This window comes from Saccostrea echinata, unplaced genomic scaffold (assembly GCF_033153115.1).
Source record: "Saccostrea echinata isolate AGI-Se365-2 ecotype Australia unplaced genomic scaffold, CSIRO_AGI_Sech_v1 ptg000004l, whole genome shotgun sequence".
NCBI lineage: Eukaryota > Metazoa > Mollusca > Bivalvia > Ostreida > Ostreidae > Saccostrea > Saccostrea echinata.
This window is the reverse complement of record NW_026889753.1, coordinates 10,863,198-10,876,840: the sequence shown is the minus strand read 5'-3', so window position 1 is coordinate 10,876,840 and position 13,643 is coordinate 10,863,198. Positions and strand designations below refer to the sequence as shown.

The 13,643-nt window shown below is 34.3% G+C and overlaps 1 pseudogene; it reads right to left on the bottom strand.

The window, feature by feature from the left end:
- Nucleotides 1-5,986: 5,986 nt before the first annotated feature.
- On the bottom strand, nucleotides 5,987-13,375 carry LOC133179324 (collagen alpha-6(VI) chain-like; annotated as a pseudogene).
- Nucleotides 13,376-13,643: the final 268 nt, after the last annotated feature.

The following is a 13,643-nucleotide window of genomic DNA, read 5'->3' as shown; positions in this document are numbered from 1 at the left end:
TACTTTTATTTCGAAATAATACTCGTGTATTTTCTAATGAAACCCTGAATCGTGCGCCGTAGAACCTTACCCTGTGCATATTCAAGCATAATAAAATCTTTATTTTGTATGTATATTCTATCAAAAAATTACGATACACTTAAATATGATAAATAAACATTTGCTGGATATTTCAGCTTAATGCGCCCGTTATTTTTCGATAAAAACAGCTTTGTCCACGATTTTACTGGACAACCCTCGTATAAGTAGTAAAGTGTTTTGGTGAATGTGAAAATAGGAAGTTTAAAAGAAAAAAATTATGTCGCAATGAATTATTTCTTGCTGATTTCACTTTCTACATGGATTGCTTAAGATTGATGGAAGTACTCGTAGTGTAGATTAAGCCTATAAAATTGCCATTTTTTTTCATATTTATAATACGTACACGAAGAATTTTTCTACATTCACTAAATGTTCCAGAGTCTACATTACGAGAGTCATTCATTAAATAATGCAACTTATGGTTTTCCATCAGAAATACATAGTATTTTTAGATTATCTTTTCACGGTCTATAAATTCCATTCATTCTCTCATACTCATCGAAAACTGCACGAAGTTTGCTTTCGTATTCATAAAGTTCCTACAATTCAAAAACAGCACTACACTGAGGGACTTTCAGCTCAAAAATGGCCTTTCAGGTGAAAATGGAGAAGAGAACATACATGAAAAACTGTTATTGTTAGGGAAATCATTGAAAGACACCTACAAAGAGATGATTGCTGTATATGGAAAGGATTTAATTTCACACAGTACAGTCTATAGATGGATGAAGAAATTCAAACACGGTGAAACAAATCTGGAAAATAGAGAACACGTACAGGACCAAAAAGCGTGATGATCCAAAGAAACAAGCATTCTGAGAGTATTGCATTAGCAATACTAGTCCCCTACCGGCAAGTGTAATCTGGTTTCTGTTAAAAATTGAAAATGCCATAATTCCGTCAAAAATCATTGAAACAAAACGAATTGCAAACTTAATATATAACTAATCAAGGTAAAGTAGCATATCAAAAATCAGTTCAATATCTGCAAGCGTTTAGAAAAATTGCGGAAAACCCTTAAAAATTGAAAAGATCGTAATTCCGTCAAAAATCAATAAAGCGGAACGAAATGCAAACTTAATTTGTAACTCATCAAGATACACTCGCATACCAAAAATCAGTTCAATATCTGCAAGCGTTTAGGAAAAAAGTGCGGAAAACCAAGTGGGACAGACAGACAGAGGGACAGATGGACAGGCAGACGAACGGACAGACTCAGAGGAAACCTATAGTCTGCTCCGGTTTCACCGGTAAGGGACTAATATCGATGCTGTGAGTACAATGATATCAGAAGATGCAAGATATACAGTAGAAGACATTGCAAGAGCCCTCCAGATTTCAATGGGAATAGCACACAAAATCTAAGAAAAAATCTTAATCTTGGGAAAGTTTCCGCCAGATGGGTGCCTCATTTACTCACTAAGGAACAAAAGAAAAACAAGGGTTAAAATGGCGAAAGAACTCCTTAAATCATTTAAGAATTGTGATAAAAGAAAACTATCCAGTATCATAACAGGTGATGAGACCTGGGTCCATTATTTTGAGCCTCTGGAAAAAAAATTTCCGCCAACTTACCAACCCAATTTTTGTTTACTCTGAATCGGGAGAGTGTAAACAAACATTGTTTTAAAAATAGCTATTTAGAGTAAAGGTCACATGACTAATCAAACTAAGGACAAGGAAATACATGACTTACTAGGAGAAGCAAGAGGTACAGGATCCTCTTTGGGGAACTCAGTACAGTGTTTACGGTAGTTCCGGATCAGTTTTCATTTATTCATTGGTAGTGAAAAATAATAACGAGATTAATATAAATATTTACATACGGTTTAGAGCCTCTATCTTGTACCTTTCATATGAAATTAGATTTGTTAATTTATTACTCTTCTTTTGTAAGTAACCGGAGTGTATGCAACAACCGAAATTACGACAGTTTCGGATCACTTACGACAGTTGCGGATCACACTAATTACCCATTCTATAGAGGTCGCGTCATCAAGCTAACACTAATTACCCGCTTAGTACAAAAATAGGGAACATATCAAAGGATATTATATTGTCACGGATCAATAAAATATTAGTAGCAAAAATTATTTTTTAATTTCCATACTTTGGCACGCACAAAAAAAAATTAAAAAGTAAAACTTTTGGTATACACAAATTGATTTCTCTGTTAACAGTTAATTAATTGTCAATGTCATCACCCATTATGCAACCACACAACAAAAGGAAAAGGAAAATCAATCCAATTCTTCCATTCTCATAAATTCCCCCTCTGGCATTTGCTGTAAAGCCTGTATGAGGTAACCTTTGCATATGTTTAAGTCAGTGTTTTCTCCAGCATATATTTTGTAATGGCAGGGAATTACAACCCCACCCCCCTTTTCTTGTGGTGCTGGCCAAGGTGGAAAGCTAGGTACAGGATCACCTGCTGGTTCACAAATAAACCACCCCATATCCATTATTTTTCTAAAGCATCCAGCCAACCCCTTGGGACATGCCCTACGGGAAGTTCTGCAACATCTCTAAGAGAAAGATGTATTTTTTCATCTGTCAACATGTCATGGAGACATTGTGGAAATTCAGATAAAGGAGGAATCCACACTAGACAGGCACATTTGTCGTGGATATTTGTGTATTCCCTATCAACAAGGAGAGTCTTGGGATCTGTAATTGGTGGTCGAATCTTATATTCATGATAACCTTTTATAACAGAATTCTCTAGTCTGATGTGAGGCTGATTTAATATGTAGTGGGACTTATGATTGCGATTGGGTGATAATAGTACATGTGGCACGGGTACTTTCGGAGAAACACAAGATGATGGTTGCACTCCTTGACAAATACAACTGGAATCATCAACCTACAAATGAAAATCTAATGTTATTTGAATGTTTATTTTATCAACACCTCATCACTTTAATGAATTCTCCCATTAATGACACGACACCCAAAAGATAATATGTTCGATTGTTTAATATAGAGAATCAAAAGTCAATTATTACAAATCTGACACTTCTTGAAATTTCAGCTGTAAATAAATTCCTAGGCTATCTAATATAATATACATGTATGTTTTACAATCAAAATCTTGCTGCATCATTTTCATTATGATTGACAAAAAATTTAATGACATTTTCAAGAAGACTTTAAAATTAACTAAGTTATACATAACATGTGCATACATGTTCATAAATCAGAAAAAAAATATTTAAAGACACTCTGGACAACGGAATTCGCCTTTATCCTTAGGAATATCATAGGGACAACAGTCTTCATGGATCCAACTTTTACAAATATCACATTGCACCCACACTCTCCCACATCCAAGAACCTGGTATTCTTCCCATGTCATTAGACATCCAGTGCATTGTTCTGAATCAGATTCACCATGCTTCTTTGAACTTTTTTTACTAGACTTTTCCCCATACCTCTTGATACCCTTTTCCCTTACATTTTCTGCCAAGAACTTCTCTTTTGCTTTCTTTTCCTGTAATGCAAACTTTTTCACTTTCTCTAGATGTTTCAATGATAAAGCACGTAAACATTCTGTGGAAGTCAAACTGTCTGGAAAAGAATCAAGAACATTTGTTCTTTTTTTAACTGAGGGTTTCCCTTGTGGAAACACAAGTGAACTTTCTAAAACCACTGATTTATTAGTTTTTTCACTCTGGTTTAATTCATGTTTATTCATAACTGCTGCCTCTGCTAGCAAATCCAGACCTGTTTTACATGTATTCTCTTGACTACTTGCTGGTTCCTTGGTAGTTCTGTTGGATTTGAAGTATAGTTTCTTGTAGATATCAAAGCATGGAGAAGTACCTTCCACATCATAACCCTCTTCTATTCGCTTTGTGTATCGCTGCTTCACTGGAGTTGACAGTTCACACTTCATTGCCTCTAAAGCAATTTCAGCTTTCTTTGATTCATCAACAGTTTTCTCTTCAGTTTCTTCATCTGTATTTTCTTGTTTTTCACTGTAAGGACAAGGATTTTCTGCAAAGGTGATTCCAGTTTTGAACTTCGACAAGGCAATAGCATTTCCATCTAAGGGGTAGATTCCAGCTGACTTAAAACTATTAATCACAGTAAGAGGTTTATAGAACATCAAAAAAGCTTCTTTAAGCTTTTCTGCAAAATTATGCTTCTGGACTGGAGTTCCTGGAAATTCTCTTGTGTGCTTTCTTAACACCTGATGCCATCTTGTTTTTAAGGGGCCAAATACTCCCACATCAAGAGGTTGCATCAGATGTCTAGCATTTGGAAGTAATCTATATACCTCTATTCCTTTTTGTTGGGCATATTCGAAAGAACCCATGTCAACATGACTGCTAACGCTGTCTATCAACAAAACCACAGGCCTTTCTCTGCCAACATTCTTGTCAAAATGATGAAGGAATTGTTTGAATGTTGCATTATCCATCCATCCTTTCTTTGTAAAGGCTATATCACTACCCTCAATGGCACCAGTTAAAGGGTCATAACCCCTTGGTTTAGGCTCAGGGTAAATGAGAAATGGAGGCATAATGGTACCATCTGCACAGCCACAAAACATAACACTAAACCGCTGTTTACTGTGTCCTCCTGAGAGGTGTGGCACTTGAGACTGGGCTTCAGTTGGTGGTCCGATAACTTTACTGGCAGTACTCCCCACGCTAAATCCCGTCTCATCAGCATTCCATATCCTAGTTGGTTTATTCAGCAAGTTTTTCGAAATTAAAAAATTTAGAAATCTACAATACCATTCATCAGTGTTTTGTTTTGTTACCTTTGCCCTACAAGTTTCTATCACTGTCTCTTTCCTTGCTTGTAATAAAGCCGAGTTTCTAGCCATAAATGCATATAGCCATTCATGACTTGGTCTACCATCTTTGAATGGTGTCTCACGTTTTTCTTTCTTTACAGTGTTTTCTACAAATCTAATACTTCACCAGGTTTCAAACCCATGCCTCTTTTAGCCATCTCTGACAACCACTTTGCTAGCGCAGTTTCTTCTTTCCTTGAAAATATAGTGGAAGGGCCATTTCTAGCATCAATATCTACCTCGCCAGAAACTCGCCTATGTAGATATCCATTACTGATATTGTATATATAACATGCACTTCTGATAGATACCTTGTTATTTTTGACATCATACAATGCCCGCCTCACACGGTTACTCCTGGTGGGAGAAACTGTATAGCAACTCTTGTGTTTCTTCAGAAAACGCACTTTGTCTTTCACCACAGGACTCTCTCTCTTTTTCAAAAGTTCTTTCTTTCTTGGGACCAGAGTTGTCTTTCTGCTTCTTCCCATGCTGCATGAAAATATCAACTGTTACAATTAGGTTTTGAGCCTTAAAATTAAATTTGGCAGTACAATTGCTACCGAAGTGTACACTTTGCACATCAGAACACGTTCATTAATTCATAACTAGTGAATTATCAAACAGTGATCTAAGGAGGAGTGGACCTTAATCATGTTAACAGAGACCATGCATAGATTATAGGGTTATAGGGGTTTTTAATTTAGTAATCAATATTACAGACACAGTCTATAACTAAATGATTACATGTTTCTTTCAGAGATTAAAAAATTATATATATAATAAATTATTCTACATTGAAAATCTTTTAAAATGTGCAGCTCTGACAGACATGTTCATGACTGTGTTTGTTGTCAATTCCTTAAATGCATGAATGTGATGGAATGAGATTGGAGAACAAAAGAAAAATAAACATTTTTTTAATTTTATTTTGATGATTTGTTCACCATATAAACATGATCATACGAAATAATACAAAAAAAACGGTGTTTGAGATAATCCCTAATGCTGAGTGAACACTTTATGAGGTCCAGTCAATTTCTTACTCGTCTTATGCATATCAGAGAACGCAACTCTTCTGAAAAAGCACATGTAAAACTGTCAAAACACCGATCTTCGTCTTTGGGGCGCTTTATTCTGACACAAATAAGTAGCGAAATCGTGCATGGTTAATTTTAATTTTTTATCCAATAAGCGGCGATCCCTACCGTACGCTGCATTTCCCTGAGTTATGCCATTAATAGCAGTTTTCACATCAGATGCAGTAGAGTACTGTTTTAGGGGGAAAACGGTGATTGCATCGTCACCGTAAGTTACGACCCCTATTCTTAGTGCATCGTCACCGACAACTATTTTGGTGACAAGACTAATAAGGAAAGTTTTCATTTCCTGGAACTTGGATGCGCTGATAGTGTCCGTGTCATCAATTATGAAAGCTAAGTCAATTTTACAGTCTGAAAAATATTTAAACCACATGTTATTGAAAAAGTAGTTGAGTTCAATGATTTTTGGAGTTCAATACTAGTAATACATGTACAAAAGATCATTTGAGTGATAGATTTTAAACACTATTATAATAAAGAAAAGGTTAATTAAACAAGAGGGAATTTAATGCACTTGTATCGTAATTTTCATAGAAGCACCAATTAATGTGGAATTTATTCAATGTTTGTGGGCAACCAAATTTAGAAAGGTATTCCATTGTTAAATCGTATATATATATGAGCGTCAGTGAACTGAGATACATTGTTACGGTATTCAAGGAGATGTCTTAGACAAAGTTGAATCATATAATCCCCTGTTATAACGCGAAATGTAATAACAACGCAAAATGTAATAAACTGGGATTATTACACTTTGCGTTATTACATTTTGCGTCAAGATCAACTCAGAATGTAATAACGCAAAATGTAATAACACGATTTTTCGATTTTACATTTTGCGTTTCTACATTTTAGGTTGGGATTAAAGCAAAATGTAATAATGCACTATCTGGTTGTTACATTTTGCGTTACTCAATTTTTGCGTTGAGGACATCGCAAAATGTAATAAAACAAAATATAATTAATTTTTTGTATTGTGTTCAATGCGAAACATCCCAAAATTGATTCAAACATATAACAATGGGGAAACTTGCTTTACTTAATAGACAGACAGACCTATGACTATGAGACAAACGTTACGGTTTTTACGGACATTATTAAATCTAATTGTATATATTTTTTAATTCTGTTTCTAACATTTTATTGAATTCTTATAAAACATTAACTTAACTTTGATTGGCATGTCTATTTATAAACCACCTGTATTATATCCAGTCCTAATTACCAAAGATTGACCATAGGTCAATTAAAATCTCTTGATATGCATGTACGACGTGCATGTGTACATTGGTTAGCAAATTAGAAGTGCATGTATATGTGTCTGGCGAGGAGAAGCGGGGAGTAGGGGTTTCTTCGTATGTTGATCATTGTATTTTTATGCGCATGCAGAAACTATCCATTTTATTATTTGAAGAGAATGAGAGAGAGAAAAAAAATATTTTGCTGGTCTGCAATGCACATGATTTGTAAAACAGTATGAAATCTTACTTGTCAAGAAACCCCCTTCCCGCTATATTTACATCTGCCAGTAAAAATAAATAGATTTCTTTTCTAAATTTCATACATGTGCCTATCAAAAAGAAAAAGCAAACTGTTACACTGATTAAGGAAATACACCCCTCCTTTGCAACACCTATGATTTGAATACAAACTGATTTTAAATGGCTAATGAAATCAATAAATGATGAAATCAGATCTAATGTAAGAATTAGCATATGTTTGTTTTTCCTTTTGTTTTATTTTCTTTCCGTTTATTCTCTTCATTCACTACTCAATTGAAAATTATTCTCAACCTGACTGACCAAAAAGTGTGTTATTACATTTTGCGTTGTTGCATTTTGCCTAATCTCGACGTCTTATCCATCGTGTTATTATATTTTGTGTTTTACATTTTGAGTTGATCTGGACGCAAAATGTAATAACGAAAAATGTATTAATCCTAAAAAGTTTGTTTTTACATTTTGCGTTGTTACATTCTGCGTTGATCTCGACGCAGAATGTAATAATGCAAAATGCAATAATCCCGGTTTATTACATTTTGCGTTGTTATTACATTTTGCGTTGTAACAATCCCCTCTTTCAGAACATTGATAATTCCACTGCAATTAAAAGTACCAAAATATACATTTGTCAATAAGGGAAATGTTCATTTTTAGGTCATAATAAATTTTTTTTCATGATATAACTTTCAGTGTTTGGATGCAGAAAAATTTGCAGCAACTACAAAGCAGAAAGGTAACATTTTATAATCCCAATAGCACACAGCTGTTAAAAGATATTTCACGAGACTACTTCATGAATATCCATAAATTTTTACCGGTTGATTATAATGAAATATGGAGATAACGAACAATAAACAAATTCAGAAGTCCACTGAAACAATACAATTCGCGAGAAGAGCAAACACGGCCCTTTAGAAACATCATAGGTGGTATCAGGTGAAATGGACGAGTAGGAATCCCCTGTTGACCGGTCACACGATGATCAGGGAAACAGAAAAATCCATAAAAAATTTAGTGTGTAAATAATGCACTATCAAAAAATGATTTAAACGTAAGACAAAAATTTATACTAGGGGGCCCCCAAAAAATCCAATTTTAATCCGAGCAGTGATAGAATACTTTTGCCTTTCTGAACTAGTGGTAATAAATTCTTCTATTCAAGAGAAAGTACCAGTATTATCCGTAATATTAAAAGTCGTTCAAAGCAGTTGTTACCGTGGAATTTTTTATATATTCGGGCTAAATGTCCAGGTTGTTTTGATATTCCTTGTTCGTTTTGAAGTTTTAGCAGTTTCACTTTGTTTTTAGAAGGTATCCACGAAATCTAAAAATTGAACCCAAACAAAATTCAATTAAGAGCATTTTTTTTTTATCTTGATTAATTAAGTTATCAAATATTATTTTTAGAAAAAAAAGTCTAGAAACATGCAGTTGATAAAGGCAAATTACACATATTTGGTCAAAAATTGTTATGCACACAGGGTTGATATTTTATCAGACCACTAAAAACTTCAGCAACTTTTGATTCAATGTATTTCAAACCAAAGTAAAATAGGAATACCTTGAGTTATTTCAACTATTGCTTCACATGAAGTAATCTTCTGTATAAACTCCTGTCTGATGTTGAGCAGGTTATCATATGAATCGGTATTGGTGTATCTTGTATAATCACCACAAGAATCAACAGATTCCTGGTACTCGGAATGAAAAGATGAACCAATATCTGCAATAATTATATATATATATATATATATATATATATATATATATATATATATATATATATATATATATATATATATATATATAATTACTTGATATTTTTAATAATTCCATTTATTGTCTTCAAAAATTAAGTCAGTAATATACAATGTATAATTTATGCTTCATAGTTAGTAGAAACTTCGAGCTGCAAAGATAAAATTGTTTCCACTGCCCCTGATTTCGCGCGAAACAGTAAAATGGTCCCACAACAAAAACATAATGATTATTGGCATCATCACGATCATCAGTGGCCGTGAAAATGCTGTCCCGGGCTTTTTTTAATCCTTCGTATACAAAGTGACCCGATCTAGTTCTGTCGGGCACATTTTCAATTGCTACCCTGACGGACTCGGAGCTTGTGTAAGACGTAAGCCCAAACTGCTTTGATGCCCCGGAATCATATGTTACAAACCCCACTCTTACTCCTTCAGAAGATATTGGAATATCCTCCATTAATCCTGCCAAAAACGTCTTTGAAAAACGTATATTGTAGCTTTCAACTATAAACGCAATGTCCAGTTTGCAGTCTGAAAATGAAATTAAAATGGAATTGGTACATTGAAGAACTGGAAGCAACTTTGCCGTACGAGGTTTTGAATATAAAACACAAACCCATACAAGATCATTTTAACTTAATATTAGTAATAAATAATAAACTGAAATCCAAACACTATCAGGGTAGTGTAGTCTTTTTTAAGACTGTTGTTTCTGTTACTCAAAACTACACGTGTTCTCTTTAATTTTACGTACAACTTTTCAAGGGGGTGAAAAATTACCGTGCAAGTTTGAATGTACAGAAGACCTTTGCTTGTTTCTCATTTCATGATTATATACAATGTCCTTTTTTCCAAACACAGAAGTTGTCAAGACCTGCAGGAAGCACAATTGTTTGTTTAACGTCACTTCAATAATTTTTACTCATATTGAGATGCCCCCACTTGCAAATAGAAGGCTGCAGTTTTATACCTGTACTCGGCACTTACGGCCTTTAAGCAGTGGGGATCTTTCTTGTACAAGCACCAACTATGACCTCGGTTTATACGGTCTCATTTGAAGGACCGGTCTCCAAGTACCACAGTAGGATTCAAACTCCTTACTCCGTGACTCTAGAGCAAGTGCGTTAACCACTTCACAACTGTACCTTCCAAAAGCCAATATATTGTAGTGTCCTACATGAACATGTGTAATATAAGTACCCGCCGTTTGCAGACGTTTTTACGAAGGGAAAGATATCTTTCGGCGTAATTATTTTATCTCGTATTCTTTTCTATTTTGCAATTTGACATTTCGGCTTACCTACTGTCACGGGATCAGGGAGAGCTGTCGTTGGACAAACAGCGATTTTCTGTAGAATATCATTGAATTTAGGATATAGATCTGCCGGAGAATTCACTTGCCAATACCTGCTGTCATCTTCAGCGATCGCCTTAAGGTCAGTGATCAGAGAGGAGGAAGGATCAATGCCTACAATTGCAGTGGGTTTAATAATTTGCGAATATTCTAAATTATCAGAGTTTTACTATCTCAGACATTAATTATTGTAATTTATAAGACTTTTAAAGGTGCTTAGACACAGATTTGAAGTTAATATTTTCTCAAATTGTCTGTATAATATCACGACTTATATATTGCAATAGTATTTCATACGAAAATATAATTAAAAACTTATTTTATCTGGAAATTATACGGACTACGAATTCCTGGACGCGTTTGATTTACACATCCTTGAACTTTCACAAATTTTATCTTTATCCCTAACATTTAAGAAAAGAAGCGATTTTGTTGTATATTAATGAAAAACATTACATCTATAATCCAGAAAATTCAGAGTAGAAATGTGCGAAAGCAAACCCCCTCACTAATATCGTCAGCCCGTGCTCAGTGTTGTGTACAGGGTTTAACAAATTGAATACACCCGTGAAACGTAAACTGTTTTTGTAAACAGGGCACGAGCTCTGTTATTGTTAATGTTTACGATTCACCGGGTGTGTTCAATTGTTAAAGTCTGCACACACCACTGAGCACGGACTGACAATACTGTGAGTGGCTTTTGCTTTCGAACATTTCTACTCTGAATTTTGTGGATTATAGTTTTAATATTTTTCATTAATACACAACAAAATTGTCACTTTTCTTAAGTATTAAGAATAAAATTAAAATTTGTGAAAGTGCAAGGATGTGTCAATCAAACGCGTTCAGAAATTTGAAGTTTCAATAACTACGAGATGAAATAAGATTTTTATTATATTTTAGTATGAAATGCTATAGCAACATATAAGTCATGAAATTTTACAGAAAATTTGAGAAAATATTAACTTCAAATCTGTGTCCAAGCACCTTTAAAGGTGTTTGAATTATTTGAGAGTGTTGTTTGTTATTAAAACTTAGCCATTACCGGGATTCTTATAATGGTATTAATGATAAATGTCACATTATATATTGGAAAAAATATGAACTATACTTAATATCTGTTACTAGATGAAGTTCTTGGAAGAAACACACGGTAAAAAGTATAAAGGCTTTAAAGAAATATTAACAAAAGCATATTAACTGTTTTTGAAGCCTTTGGTAATTTTTTTGGCAAGTTGATTGTTTCTCCTATTCTAAAAAAAATATTTACAACTGCCATCGTGAAAAATAATGAAAAAAGTACGATTTATTAAGTCGAAATTAAAAACTTTTTCTGAAGATTCTGAAATATTTGAGAAACTCATTGCCTAGTAACATGAATTAGTGACTTTGACTCAAGTAGGCTAAAATCTGCAACAAATAACATCTGAAGAAAAAAAAATTATACTTATATACAAAATATACCTTCAAATTTTTAGGATACCGAGTCTGAAATATTCATCACTTCTAAATATGTATCATTATCCTTAATATCACCAGTGTAACTTCCTAATAACATTGAAATTACTAGTGCGTGCTTAATTTTTTTTTTTTACCGATTGTAAAAATTTGATTCTTGGGGATTTGTCGAATAGCATTTGCCACAACTGTGCCGTTCTGAGAATGTGTTTTAGCGATAAGAACAAAATGTCTGTAAGCTTCGAATCTGTTTCCATTGGACAATGTAAAGAACTCGTAAAATCCGACTCGCAAAGCCTCGGCCAAGTCAACAGACGAAGAAGCACTTGGTATTGTTAATGACGAAATAGCACTGTCTGATGCAGAAGAGTAGGCATTAAACTTGATATTCTGGTCCACTGTGTCGTCATATGTGATTACCCCAGCCTGTATATCATTGGTTGAAATTTTCAACTCTCCTGCTAAATCGCCGATGGTTAAACTAATGCAGAGTAAATGGAAGATGAATGTGAGGATGCTTCAATGATGAATAAAATGTCAATTTTGCAAGTTGAATCTGGAAAGAAGGAAAAGATTTTTCAGTTCATATTGTAATGTAGACATTTTACAATTAAATTCATTCTGTGAATAGGAATCAAATGCATTTGGTTTTACTCTAACCTGAACAGACCAAGGGATATCCCGACCAAATTTGCCCAATCCCACAGGTACGTTGTGTGTTTCCTGCAGTTTGTTTGTATCCAGACGCACATGCGTATGTGCTCACTTCATAGCAGCCAGTTTTGTCAGCAGTTATGTCAACGTTACTGTTTTTTTCCTGTACACACGCAACATCTAGTAAAATAATAACAGTATGATATAAATGAAGTTAGAATGACTATTTCTTTTATTAATTTTTAAAAATCTGCAATTTCTAAAAGATGGTTGAGTGAAAGTAAATTATCAGGGTAAAAACCGTTTGGAAATCTCCATTCCCCGCTGGAACCCCATCCTGTTCTGATCAAGATATAATTGGCATCGAAATGAGTGGTACGTGTACAAGTCATGATAATGTTGCTGTCGACTGTATCACCTTTGCCCGCTCGGATATCATTCCCAGTCCATGAAATCCAGAAACTGTCGAAGAACGTTTGGTCCAGAATAGTTTGACTGTACGATGCACATTGTGTACCAGATAAACCATAGTATATGGCAGATTTGGTATTTCCCCATCCACCAATAATAAATTCATAATGTGTACCACAGTTATCACAATCGTGCGTACCCAAGGCAAGCTGAAGGTCATTGTTTGCTCTGGCTCTGAAGGTGAAAGACGTCCTCCCTATGGCCACAAAACAGTTAGGCGTCAGACTTTTGTAAATAAGGCCATTTGGCGTACTTCTACTGATTTCTAGCTGTGGAAAAAAGAACATTAATTTATAACGATTGACACAAATTGCATGTATTAAACGTTAATAAATTTATTGTTATTCATTTAAAACTTTCTCCCATTAAAGCTGTGTATAAAATCTTTAAATCTGGAGCAATAACCTTGGACCAGCATATTTTTATATAAAACGTTCAACATACTGTCAAATTACA